The sequence below is a fragment of the Talpa occidentalis genome, unplaced genomic scaffold (assembly GCF_014898055.3).
Source record: "Talpa occidentalis isolate TD23 unplaced genomic scaffold, MPIMG_talOcc4v2.1 talOcc4.9, whole genome shotgun sequence".
NCBI classification, from domain to species: domain Eukaryota; kingdom Metazoa; phylum Chordata; class Mammalia; order Eulipotyphla; family Talpidae; genus Talpa; species Talpa occidentalis.
The window spans coordinates 111,888,068-111,902,610 of NW_023605305.1; the positions used below are offsets into that span (position 1 = coordinate 111,888,068).

At 45.5% G+C, this 14,543-nt stretch overlaps 1 long non-coding RNA gene across 1 annotated transcript; it reads left to right on the forward strand.

Annotated features, from left to right (window-relative positions):
- The first annotated feature begins 411 nt into the window (after positions 1 to 411).
- LOC119236593 (uncharacterized) lies at positions 412 to 13,893 on the forward strand. The gene is made up of 3 exons (XR_005123107.2): positions 412 to 898; positions 6,057 to 6,175; positions 12,166 to 13,893. It is a non-coding gene; the product is annotated as an uncharacterized LOC119236593 (long non-coding RNA).
- Positions 13,894 to 14,543: the final 650 nt, after the last annotated feature.

Consider the following 14,543-nt stretch of genomic DNA (forward strand, 5'->3'; position numbering starts at 1 on the left):
AGCTTGACACAGAGTAGGGGCGTGTGTGTGTGTATGTGTGTGTGCGCGTGTGTGTGCATGTGCAAAAGACTTGATTGATAATTGCTGTAAACCAATGGTGTCCTAAAACTGGCACACAAGTGCTTGCAAAAACTGTTAACTTCATAAGAATGTTGCAAGTGGTTATTAAATACAACTTTTATTAAATATTAAATTATGTAAACTTTCAATTAAACAATGATATGAAAAACAATGGTAATGAATGTTCAAATATCACTTACTCCTTATTTTGCTACATTTTATTATTATCTCTCCTCTTGGGGTTATTTACATTTATTGTAGCTGTAAGATGGAAATTTTATATTTAACAGTGAGGCATTGTGCATCCCCAACTCAGCATTCTGTGATGTCATATTGGTAGCTTGGAATCAGCCATAGGTGAGCGTATTTACACCATGGGAATTGACAAACCATTCATCTGAGTATCTCTCCTATCCCCCCCACCAGTCCCCAGGAATGCAGTTTTTAAACATTCAGCTGCACACCCAATCAACCGTAACCCCTAAGCCTTGTTAATTCAATTCTTACTGGATAAGGCAGTTGAGGGTGTGAGGATCTCATGGCTGAAACACCAAGAGTCACCCTGAAGCTCTGGAACCCGAGACACAGGCATTATCTCTAACTCTCCAGGCTTGAGTAATTCTGGAACTGCTTCAACCTCCTGAAATTCTTAGGTTCTGCCAAAAAGTCTCGACCACTATGGAGTTTCTGATTCAACTTTCCTCCCTGCAACAGTCTAAGTCACCTTGTGGTAGCATTGCTCCCTAGCCTGATTTTCTACTGTCAAGTGTTCATGAGATGCCACCTTGGAAGAAGGAACAGGAAGAGAAATGCCATCCTTTCCTCTGCTCATTTGGTTGTGAGTGTCCATTTTTGAGCATAGCGTGCTGAGGGGGATGGGAGGTGCTGCTGCGAAGCCTAGCACTGGTGGCTGTTCAGCAGGAGGGGACTTTGCACAACCGCCATCTTTCAAACATGACCCATATTGGCCAACTCACCGGCCAGCATCTCTCTGTCCAGTAAGCATATTGAGTGGCCCTGGCTGAACTGGATACTTGATTATACTCTGGGATCCTTGAACATGAGATAGTGGCTACAGATTTGGAAGGGGGAAGCTGATTTCTCCCTTTAGATGTCCTCCTATTACCTTTATTATTTTTTTAATAGATTTATTTATTTATTTATTTATACAAGAACTGGGGTATAGTCCAGATGCGAGGGAGGGTGAGAGGATTCACCAGAGACAAAGTGGGGAACAGAACAGGCAGACTGACGAAATAAACTGCTGAGGGGAGCAGCGGGTGAGACAGGAGAGGTCTGCCGCGCCATGTGGGACCCTCCCCGGCCGGCTGGGATGGAACTAGCACTGCAGAGGCTGCGGACAGCTTCACAGCACAGTGTTCAACCGCCTGTGCCACCAGGGGAGGCCCCTGCTATTACCTCTATATGGGATTCTGAATGATGACCCTTAAGAACCAAACTGGGCACGTTATTGGCAACTCAGACTGGGTAGGGAGACTTCTACTTAATAGGAAGGGAGGAAAGAGGAAGAGAGAGAGAGGGCAGGAGGGAAGGAAAAATTAGGGCATTAGGAAGAAGTGCCGTATATTCCCTGCACACTGCTCCATTGACAGCTTTCTCCATTTTGATTAAAAGTATCTTCATTTACCAACGTCTTAAATCTTGGTGTCACTTGGTATCATCTTTGATTTTTCTCTTTCTCTCCCATCCCAAATTCAGTCCATCATCACCTACTTTCCAAAAAAAAAAAAAAAAAAAGGAGAGAATTCATCCTCTTCCTTACCATTCACCATCTGGATCTGCACCCCCAGATCCCTGTCACCATTACCTCTCTCCTGCAGGGTCACAGAAGCTCCTGACTACTCCGTTTCTGCCTCCCTCTTCTCTGTTTTGAACACAGCAACCAGAGTGATCCTGTTCAATCATAAACCAAATGACCTCACTCCTCAGCTCAAAGTCTTTCTGTAGCTCCCCTCTTGTCCAGAATGAAGACCAAAGTCCTTCCCCTGACTGGCAAGACCCTGCTGAGCTGCATCTCCATCTTCTTTAACCTCATATCCTCTTGCTCTGCCCCAGCTCAGTCCAGTGCCAGGGCTCTGCTCCCCTGGCCACTTTTACAAGGTACCCACTTGACTAACTCCCCACTGTTCTTAGTCCTTCACTCAAAAATTAGCTTCTTGGAGAACCTTCTGGCTACCCCAGCCAGGACTTCTCTATCCCTCATACTTCACACTCCCCTCTTCTACTTCATTTTCTTCCCTTGGCTTCTATTGCTGTCTGTAATTTCTCTTTTTTATTGGCTCTCCTCCAGGCACATGGGTTCACGAGGGCACATTTTTTAAATTATTTTTGTTCACTGTCCAGATTCTAGAGCCTAGCTCCTGTAAATGCTCATTTCAATTCTCTGTTGTTACATCATAAACAATCCTCAATGACTTCACACAACAGCCCATTACAATCTCACAGCCTCCTGGGTTGACTGGGCTCAGCTGGATGGTTCTTCGTTGGGAATCTTTCATTTGCAGTCAAATGGCAGCTGGGATTGAAGTCACTGCTGGCTGGGAGTTTAGTTGGGTCTGTGGTCTGGAGTTGCCTGCACATGGATGATCCAAGTTCGTTGGGGGAGACGTCTTTGAGGATTAGCTACCACAAGATTCAATAAAGAGTTGTGGGTGGACGGCAGGCAGGAAGGGAGGGGAGGTGGTAGAAGGGAAGGACTTGGAAAATTGAGAAAGAAAAATATCAGGAAGGGAAAGAGATCAGAAGGAAGGGAGGCTATAGCAAGAAAGGGAACTCAATTTCCATTTCTGCATCTGAGGATCATATGCTGGCTCTGGAATAAAACCCATCCTTTTCCTGCCTCATGCGCCTCTCCCATCTCCTTCATGTTGACCTGGCTTGGAAGCAGAAATTCATCTAACACCGCATATCGGAACTGGAGTACTCTTGGCAGAATCTTTTACAGCTTATACCCCAAGTTCAAATTTGAGCCAGGGCATATTTCCAAGGGAAGAACAACACGCCACTTTATCTTGATGTAGCTCTTTCCTCTTGGTAATTTCAAAGCCGTTTATAAACAAGCACTATCATTGTATGAGACAGGAAACGGAAGGGAACTAGTAATATTTAGGTAACCAATAGCAAAATCATAGAATCAGTGTTAGGCCCAGGTGATTAAGTAATGATGTGGAATGAGAGGCAGGCTTCAGTGGCATCAAATTAATTAAATAATTCGGAAGAAAGAGAATACAAAAATGTCCACCTAAAAACTGAAGTCAGTGGAGAGATACAGAGTTAAAAAGTAAAAAATAGATTTATCCTAAACCAGATGGAACAAAATTTAAACAGTTGTTGGTATATTAAGAATGGATTTACTTATAAAACAGTTTGGAATGCTTTAGTCATTTTCCAGAGCCACAGATATCCTGTGCCAGTGGGCAATTTTTCCTAAACCAACCTGGCAGACAGCTGTCTAATAAGGGGACTTGCAAACCATTTCCCTGGCTATAACCCAGGCAAGTTAATGAATCTGGGCTCCAAAAGCTCTCACGTCTCCATACAGAAGCTACTAAAGTTTTCTGGAGATATTGGTCATGGTGTCAATTCACTAGAGAAAGTGAATTTCCGGAGAGTCCTCTAACTTAGGTTTCATAGGACAAAGTGACATCATGTTTACTTCAATTCATGGCCACTCTGAACAATTTGTGGTCTTTGACCTCTAAAATAAGCTCATTTTAGGAAAATTGGGTTAACTCAAGAAAGAAATGTCTCATATATTAGGATTAGGTTTGGCAACGGGATGTTAAATTCTCCTTACCTTTGTCACCTACCAAACAACCCCTTCTCCTCCTCCAAAAAAATCCAATAACTTAAATAACATATTATATAAACCTGGATAAGTGGTTAACAAATTGTAAAGGGTTCCAGAGCATCATGGGCTTAGATTCCTTTTCCTTCATTTTCTGCCTTGTATATTCTCTAGTTCCCAAAACATGTCATGGCCCAAAATAGCTGCTTTAGCTCCAGCCCTCACATCCTCATTCCAGGCAGGAGAAAGAAGAAAAAGGCAAAGAAAAGGGAATCCCTGTGTCCTTTAATAACACTGGCTAAAAGTTGCTAAATTGCTACTTACATCTAATTTATGAGACCTGAATCATCTGACCTTACCTGGTTGGGTGGGAGTTGAAAAGACTGGTGAGATGATAAGGTTTCCAATACTGTGGGATAGAGGAAAACAAATGTCTTGAGGGTAATTAGGAAGTCTGTGCCACAGTTTACTCCTTTGACTTCCCAAAAATATATGTACCCATTTTCCCACACATAAGACGAGCTGCCTCCCAAAGAAAAAGAACTCCAAAACCTTTCTTTTCAAGCTGGACTGCCCCCAGCGCTCAATCAAGATCTCTTGTTGAAGTGTTTGAGTCTAGATGTGATGTTACACAGTCTTGCAAACCACAAATGAAAAGTCTTGCTATCTGCTCCCTGCGGCATAACGTATACAGTTATGGCTTAAGATTAGGAAAGCCACAATTAAATCTACCATTCAGAAAATGTGAAACCCCCAGAAGTCAGTCTATAGCAATTAGCAAATCCTGCTGAGTCAGAATGGAGGAGACTGTTTTCTCACACAGAAGCGGTCAGCCGATGGCCTCTGGGCAGTTCCTCTGTGTCCATTAACCCCCACGGCTGTGGTGAAGGCAGGAAGGAGCAAGTATGCCCTTTGGGGGTTGCGCAGTGTCCATTGGCTGTTTCCTGCTGATGCAGATTTGGAGACATATGGGTCGCTTTAGACATTGAATAGTCACAGGCTTCTGCAGGGCAGACTTATGGTTTCTTTGGCAATGAAATTCCTTGGGCATCCATTTGCCTTCTCTCAGTTCCATTCATGAATAACAACAGCCAAAGATCTTGTCTAAAATTAGTTTTTAAGCTTGAAGATTTAGGGCTTTTACTTATAGAACTTTGTCCTCTGTCCAATGCTCCTCCCAACTCCCTCACCCCTGCAATTGAGGGCAGTTAGTTGAAGCTATCATAGGAAACACTATATTTTGTTGTTTTTTAAAATTATTTTATGTATTTTTTACATCATTTTTTCACTTTTATGCAATATATGCATTTTCATCTCAGTTATAGTCCCCGTGAATTCCCACCACCCATTCACCTGTGCATCATCACCATAGTCCCTTGTGCTCCTCCCTGCCCTGTTCTGATCCTACTCCTTTCTCCCCCGCTGCAGAATGTCTCTGGTTTCTGGTTGCCTCTTGATTTTTATTTTTACTTTATTATAATTACTTTTTTCTCCCTGATCCCTTTTTTGAATCCTCTACATTCCTCCTATAAGTGAAACCATCCGCTATTTTTCTTTTTCTTTCTGGCTTATTTCACTGAGCATGATCCCTTCCAGCGCCATCCATGTTGCTGCAAATGGTATGAGTTTATCTTTTTTGATTGTTGTAATACTCCATTGTGTATATGTACCACGTCTTCTTGATCCAGTCATCTATTTTTGGGCATTGAAAACACTAAATTTTGGAAGGAAACATCTCTAACTTGGTATTAGCAATTAAGATAGCACCCAATGTCTCACAGAGAAATTTTAATGGCTCTTACCTGAGTGGAACTTATGGCAAATTTAGAGCTTCTGCCTATGATATATCATTTTTTTGGGGGGTGGGGAGGTGATTCAGAATGTTCCTTTTTACTTTCAAGTTCCCAAACCATTAGACCACTAGTCACTTTAGAAGGCAGACAAAAGGCAGAGACCATATTCTTTACCATTTTCTTCACATCTTAAAAATATGGTAGATTTAGCTTAAGTTTCTTGCTCTTGCTACTGCTCAAGGATTTTTAGAATTCTGTAATGATGATAACCATCCCCCCAAATCCTCGTATCAATTTTAGGCTTTAGCTAAGATAGGCAAAATCGCTACCAGAAGCAGGCCGAATAATTTCATCAGGTTAATCCAAACGACATGTATTTTCCTTTCATGCAACAGTCCAGAAGATGTGTGCAGAGATTCCAAATCCCACCCATCCTGAGCCTGGGTCCTCCTAACACAGCAGCCACACAAGTGAAGCATTGCCGGTGGGTCCACCTCCATCTGCACGAAGGAAGGTAATTTTACTAGGTAATCAAAACTCAAGAGTTTTCAACCAGCAGAGTGCTGTGTGTGCGGCAGCAGGACTTCTGTATGAGAGAATGTCCACTTTCTAATTGCGAGATTGGCTTCCCTCAAACTCCTAGTCTGGGAGCCACTGGGCGCTTTGTACAACCTGCATTTGAAAACCCCACACTCCCATTTTTTATTACCCATGAGATTTTGGGCAAATAACTTTTCTGAACTTACATTATCCTACTTGTAAAATGCAGATTTAAAAACCTACCTACTTGTTGTGTAGATGTGTAACCCTATCCCAGCAGCATCTGGGAGCTGAGTCTTGCCAGACCTGAGTATAGGCTGGTCTGGGCTTTTCCCCTTTGGTATCTGTCTCTGGGATTAAAAATGAATCAATCATGTGTGAGCTAAATGGGCCAATCAGGTTCAAGCCCACTCCACTAGTCAATTATTTGGATTGAAAAATGGAAAACAAGCTGATTAGTACTAAGTGGTCCAACTAGAAACTTAGGGTTGAAAACCATCCAATCAGGCTTGTAGGGTGGGGGGGCCCTGAAGGGGATGTAAGGCAGAACAAGAGCCTGCTCAAGGGAGTCTCCAGTCAGCCTTTGAAGAGAGAAGTATTCATTCTCAGCCCACCTTTGAAGAAGAAGCATTCATCAGCCCACCTTCGAAGAAGGAGTCTGTTCCCAGCCTCTGAAGAGAGAGACACATGGAGCAGTCCATGACCATGGGATTCTCCAGACCTCTGCAGACCTTTGTAGACCTTGTAGACCTTCGTAGACCTTTGGAGGCTACTAAACCCCCAGATCTCTGCAGAACTTTGCAGAAACTTAGCCACTGCACCTGCCTCTGACACGGCCTGAAAAGAGCACTGTGGGGCTCGGCCCAGCATCTCAAAGAGCTGACCCAGCCTCTGGGTCTCTGGCACGACCTCCTGGTGCTGTTGGGTCTGTCGTCGTCTGGTTCAGCCTCCGGCCCAGACTTGAGACTGCTGTTGCATCATCTCACCTTCCACGCACGGCCTTTGTTTGGGAGTTCTGGGCACTGTGCACATTATCTGGGGTGAGATATTTGGCCACTTGTGTCCTCAAAGAATCTTTCCTCTTCCCAATCTCTTGTTTGTTAAATAAACCCCGTTGCTGGGCCCGGAGCCTGAGCGGTCTTGCAATTGTGCCTGGGGGTGAGTGATGTGAGCTCTACCTCAGGTGCTGCTCCTTCGTTCTTTTTGAACACTGAGTCCTGTTGAGCACTCTTTTAAGAGTCTTTTGCACTGTTCCAGAAGTATTATTACATATAATGTTTGGCATCTAGTATATACATAACATACATAATGTTATATATAAATGTTGGCATTTAGTATGTGTTTAATAAATGGTGGCTATACTTACTTGAGGATGTTAGAACTTGGGTTTTGGTTGGGCAGACCTAGGTATGGTTCCTCATTCTGCCCTTTGCTAGCTGGCACTAAGGACAAACCCTCCTTGTCAGTTTCCTCATCAATTAAATGGGACTCCTAAGAGCTATCACACACTATGCTTGATGATTAGACACAAAAGGACAATTAGAATCTAGCATAGCAACTAGCTTATTAGTCATTCACTATGTCTTCACTTTTTAAACTTTATGTTCTTTCTGATTAACATAGCAATGCTGCTCAATTAAGTTTGGAAAATGCAAAAGCTTAGAAAGGAGAAAAAAATCGACCTAACTTCCACTACTCGGGGTGACACTGACGATGTTATAGTTTGATGATTTCATTTCAGCCTTCCCTTTTCTATTAGGCTATTATTTTTAAGGCTGTGGACTGCGGGGTACCCTTTGATTCTACACACAGGTAGTTCCCCACGCCGTTATGAAAGGGAAGCCAGAAGTCTCTACCAGTGTGAAAAGAACTCTCCCATTAGAAACAAAAAGGTCCACTTACTATATAGGGATTTCCAAGGGAAAGAAGGGCAGCTGTTCCTAAATTAGTCTAGGTTTGTGCCACCCTGGAAAGAGCCAAGCCCCAGGGAACAGGAGGCAGTGGGAGGGTGCAGGGAGGCGGCTGGTTCTGGGGCTACTGAGCAAGCTGGACCAATTCACAGTTTCGCCTCCCCTCCGGCTAGTCTGCGGGGGACACTGAGTGCTCCTCGCAGTGAATAGGGTATTCTAGTCACAGAGGGCTGTGAGATCTGGCAAAGAGCACAAGGCAAGAAATGCAGACAGAAACACTTAAAAATTGCAGCTTGCCACTGGGCAGAAATGAAATCCCAAACTCTGGATTAGCATATTCTGATCTACCCAGTTGAACTAGAACAAAGATCAAAAATTTTATTGGACAGCTAACAGTCAAGACTAATTTCTTCCTCAATGGACTGTGCAGAATTGGCACTCCAGGACTATATTTATAATAATCAGGGATAATCTAATAACAGAAAAACAGACCAGTTTGTCATTTTTAATTTCCATACCTCCCCTTACTATTACCCCTGCCTAGACATTTTGCAGTAGTCTTTAAAATGTAAATTTACCTGCGGCTATTCATCCTGCCTATTCTAATGCCTGTCAAAGGGAGATGAAAGAAAGCTGTACCCAGGCATCTGAGATCTTCCTCTCAATCAGTAAAATCTTCCGTGGAACCTTGCACTACTCAAGCAAGACAGATCTGAGCTGTTGATATGGCTACAAAATGTGACCTACTTTAAAACCCAGCAGTATGTGTGTGATGAAATGAAAGCGAATTGTTTTGCTGAAATCTGACACTAAAAATAGGGCACCGGATCCTTCCCCTGCTGGAAAAAAAAAAAAAAAAGAGAGACATTAAAATGAGTGTGTGTCTGTATGTCTGGGAATATGTCTCCATGGCAACCATTGTCCCACCTCCCCGATCAACAGCATTACCCCTCTCCACAGAAAGAGGTCAGATGAACAACGCCTTTCCCAGCACCCTCCCAATCCCTTACTCCATGAAATCTAATTAAAGAGTGAAATGAATTTTAGCGATGGTTCTAGAGGCTGGGAGAAGTCCAAAGTTGGTGGGGGCAGGGGCAGGCGGCTGAAGGAGCATCATTGCACGGAGGACAGAGGACTGGAGACCGGCCCTTCCACCCTGGAGCAGCAGCTGGAAAGTCTGTTCTCATTTTAAAAAGCGCTGGAGCTCCCACGCTGAGGAGCTGCAGGGGAGTGATAAAGCTGCCACGCACGACGTTATTACTTTAATGGATACGGGGCTGGTGGAGCACTTTCTTTCCACTAGGGCTTTCGCACGTGGTGTATTCTTCCCTTACACAACATTCCCTTTTCCTCAGACACCCCTCCCCCTTTATTAAGAACATTGTCCCCATTCCTAATCCCTCTTGGGTGAGGGGAAAGCCAGCATTCCTTGAGACAATAGGGCTGTTTCTAGAATGAGGTGTGTGAAACACAGTGCGAACACCCTTTTTTGGAGAGATTAGAAGTCAAAGAATAGGGGGAGACGGAAGGGTAGGGGTTGAGGAACACTCTCTGGGGAGCTTGGAGCTAATTTGTGCAAGCGCTTCAGGGTTTTTTTTTTTTTTAAGCATCTGCTGGGGATGGCCCTTCTTCCTTTCCACAGCTGCCTGCCTCCTGCCTCCCCTCCAACCCCCCCGCCTTGTGTCCAGTCAGCAGCAGCCAGGGGCACCCCCTCGCTCCCCCTTTCTTTCCCGTGGCTGTCTGGGCATCTGTTCTTCTTCCTGCTTCCAGAGTTTGTCTCCAGGTTGGGTGTCAGTCTGGCTGTGTGTCACTTGGGATCCCAGCTGGGGCAGAATTGTCCTCACGTGAAGACAGAGTCAGATCTGGGCTTGCCTCACTGGCAAGCGGAAGGCAGGTGGCAGGAAGGCCAGTGGGGACACCGAGGTGTGAGGGGCGAATCTGCCATGGCCCTCAGGCCGAGCACTGACACAGCGGTGAGGAGGAGGGACAGTGTGAAGAGCAGCACCACGGCTGACCCTCTGACTTGTCCCTGACCTGTTGGGACCAAGCGTGAATGGGCTGCACGCATACAAAAAGGGAAGGCCATGCTTTCCCAGAACAGGGTGGCAGAGCAGAGTGGCAGGCGTGTGCCCCTGGCACCCACAGGGATGGTGCTGGTTGTGACCTCTGCAGTAGCCCCTCCTCGCCTGCCAGCCCCACCCCAGCAGCAGGCGCGGCCCTGTCCTCGAAAGCAATAGCCACCTCTCCAGCTGGGCAACGGGCTCCAGCTAGTGTGTGTGTGTGTTGGGATGGGGGGCTGCAACTCATCAGCAAGGACCCCACACTTGCTAGAGTCAACCCCAAGATTCAGAAGCCAACTGGAATGTTTATTGGAATCAAAGAATTATAATTTGGGGATGCAGATTCAGGTAGAAAGCCCAGATAGTGTCATAAGGCGAAACAAAGTCAGGGATGTTTTTTACAGAGAGGGAAGGAAAGAGATGAGGTAAGTGGTTCAAGAAGAGTCAGTGTTAACAAGCTTGAGTATTCTTGGCTTGATATAGTTGATTACTGATGCTGTCCTCTGGCGAAAAGTCCATAATCATCAGTCCTCGTGGCCCGGATGGCTGCTCAAGCAATCGTACGCCTGATGATTTCTCGAAGCCGTTGCTGTGGCCAGGCCAAAGTCCTTTTGTCCGGTCCAAACAAGAGAAAAAAGGCAGCTTCTCTGTAATGGCTGCCCAGCTCTATTTAAAAAATGGCTCCACTTATGTCAACTTTTCATGCCAGATTCCCCTAAAACTCCCTGGAGAAGATCAGGGGAGACCCACAAGTATGGACGATGGTGAAGTCATTTTGCCCAGACTGATGTGGCTCATGTCATATGTCACATGCCCCACGTAATCATGAGAACTGATATTTACTGAGTGCTCCCTCTGGCCAGTTTTTCTGAGCACTAGACATGTACTAAAGAGCTCACTTAGATTTATAATCACCTGTGAAGTAGATGCCATTCTTACCTCCACTTGGCTGGCGCGATAAGATATGCTCAAGGTCATGTTGCTAGAAAGTGACCAAGTCGGGGTCTCAGCCCAGCTGCTTAGAAGCCAGAGCCCAAGCTCAGCCTGGCAGTGGGAGTGGCATTGGGAGGCAAAAGCACAAATCCCCAGTCCTATTCAATCATGTCTATTGATTTCAGAGTGCTGAGGGTTTTTTTGAACACCAATGTCATTATATAAATGACATCATTAAAAGCAGATCTAACTGAGAAAAAAAAGAAGGCAGTGCTGGGCTCAGCACTGTGTAACCCAGGTCACATGCACCTGTTTGTTCAGTTCATGCACTTACTTATTTCATGTCGTGAGCGTGCAATTCTGCATTCTGGTTTTTTTTTTTTTTTTTGGAAAAATAGAATATTAAATTACAAGGATATTTTCATTAGCTTATTTTCCTCTTTTCATTGCAACACAGCATTTCTTCGAGTTGATGTATCATCGTTGACTTAGCCAGTCCCCCATTTTGAACCTGGATTGTTTCCAGCTTGTTACCATGTTGAAAGCGAGACAAAAATCCTTTGCTCCTAGTTTCCCGCTTTATTGCAGGCTTTGACTGTGTCCTGAGAAGGAGAGCAGTTTAACCTGTGCAGCTGGGGCTATTTTGATAACCTTTGGCCTGCACACCAGGCTTACGTAAAAGTTAAGCGTGTGAGCTGAAAGGATTTCATTAGGTGCTATGCTTTCCTGAAGGAGTCAGAAGGAATGAAAGAGCAAATGGAGTCACACTCAAAATATTGCTCCCAGCTTGCTATATATGGTGCATGTGACAGCGTCAAGTCGAGCAGGTGGCGCAGACTTGAACAAGCGACACTTTTACCTTGGTAACAGATGGTCTGCTGGTCAGAGAGCAAAAGGCCAGGGCTCCTTCAACGAACGGCACACAGGCATAGGATTCAAATGGGCAGCATGACCAGAGGCGCTGCCACTGCCCACTGTCAGGGGTCACCATGACATACGTGAATATGCAAGAGTTGTGAAGTCTTTCTCCTTGTTTAACCTCCACTATTTTATTTTCCTAGGTTTGGATGGAGACTTAAAACTCTGAATCACCATCAACTGCATTCCTGACGGCATCTGGGCTTAGTCCCTCTGGACTAGCTGGAAAATTTCAGAATCTAATGTATGTGTAGACCAGATGGGATTCAGCTTGAACACTCGTGAAAATGATCCATCTCTGCATATTTTAAGTGCTCAGCCCTGAGCATTGTGTCAGGCTAGAGAGGAGAGGCCTACAGCAAGGCAAAATTGAAGGAGACGTCATTTTCAGGGACTGTCCCTGCACTTGAATGACCCCAAGACTGACCCTTCCTTAAGCTTTGTGATCTGAGTACTCACTGTGCCACCTTACTCTCTACCTGCTGCTAAAGTCACAGCAAGACTCTGGCTTGATCAACAGCACCCTCCTCAATGCCCCTCCACATAGCTCTGAATAACTAGTTAAAGCTGTGTTACCAACATTGGCAGGTTAAAAAAAAGGGGGTAAAAAAGGGAGGGACTTCCTATCACATCCGGTGGCCAGTTTGAAAATGCCAGCCTGGACTTATTGGCAAACAAGAAGGACAAATCTTGGAAACCACAGGTGCAGGCCAGAGGTGCCTGGGGAGTGAGAGGAGTCACCAGAGACAGAGTGGGAAGCACAACAGGTGGATCTACTGAAAGACACTGCTGAGGGGAGCAGTGGGTGAGTCAGGAGAGGTCTGTTGCGCCATGTGGGTCAGCTCCCTGGCCGGGGATCGAACTTGTGCTGCAGTGGCTGCACATCACTTCATAGTGCTGACACTTCACCCCTTGTGCCACCAGGGAGGCCCTGGCACTTGTGTTTTTAAGCCTGCAGAGAATTAGTATTCAGCAGCTGCTCTTATTCGCATTGCTGAATACATATCACACAATATTATCAAGACATTCCTCTCCATGGAGAGTGGTATTGACCCCCCAGGTGACTCACAAGTTCCAACGCCAGCTGCCAGAGAAAGGGGTATCAAGATACGGCTGTTGAAACTGTAGTGCATGGTAACAGAGGAAGACAGACCGGATATGTTTTCAGACGGGATCGAGAAAAAGCTTTGACAGAAGGAGACGTGATTTTCCTTTATTGGAAGGGGTGCAGGGCTACAGATCTCAGTGTAATTTGTTCAGCGTATGGAGCAACGCACCAAGTATTCCAACCCCGAACAGCTGGGAAAGCAGAGAGACGTGAAAAATCGAGGAGGAACCAGGTGAATTCACGCTTGAATAATAGATTCTCTTGGTAACAAAACCGCAGAGAGAGCTGGGCGGGCCCAGTCTAGAGATAACAAGGCCCTCTTCTGTGAATCTCCACCAACTTCCACTTCTTGTTCGTGACCTTGACCTTGACTCCCCTGAGAGCACTCGAACAACTTCCCGTTGTCTGAGCTGGTGGCCTCCAGCGTGGGATGCGTGTGCACTGATCTAGGGAGGTGCAAAAAAAATATTAGAATTGTCTTTGCTCCTTTGGCCTCGGCCTCCATTTCCATTCATGGATAGGAGTTATAATGTATGCCATCTATTAATGCAGCGGTGAGAAGTATTCATTTCAACAAGGAATGCTCAAAAAAATGTACTAATGGCTTACATGATCAAAACCATTTGGAAGGGACTGTCTAAGTAAGAAGATGAAGCCCCTTAGCCTGATATTCAAAGTCTTTGCAAGTCACCTATTTGACCTCCGCTCCCACTATTTCACGCCTCACACCACTCACTGTGATAAAATGGATCTGCTCAACCAGAGACGCCTGGGTTGCTTTTTAAATTTATTTTTAATACTTTCTTGCTTCTGTGTCTTGGCTATGAGCAAATGAGGTCTCGTTGACTGGGCTACAGTGACCCTTCAACCACGTGACTAGCAAAAACCCCGGTCCTTTCTAGGATATCCCTTCCCAACTGTTCACAGTTCTCAGTGAAACACAGATACTACTGTCTGCCCGGGTATAATCAACTCTCAGGGACAAACGCAGCCACCCCTGCCCCCCCACTAGCTGCTGCTCCCATTGCTGGGTGGACCGGAGAGCATGGGCACCACTGGGGCCATTACTAGGTGTGCTCCCCACCAAGCCAGCCTGGTGATGAGAACTTGGCAATGCAAGGTCAAGAGGCAGAACGTGGGGATGCAGAAAATACTCCTTCCCTCTGGAGTTCAGAGTCAGAAACCTCCCAAAGCAAAACAGTGGGTGTTGAGGGTGCTGCATACATTCTGGGTTTGTGCACGATGGTGCCCAGAGGAGCAGTGACTCAAGCCTTCAATTTACCACCTTCCCCCAATGCACCCCCAGACAGATTGCCTTCTCCAAGCATGGCAGCCATAATATCTGCCATCCTCCGAGCTCTGCTGACCACATGACATTGACACTCCTCCCAACCAGTGTCGAGGTTGAAGTCC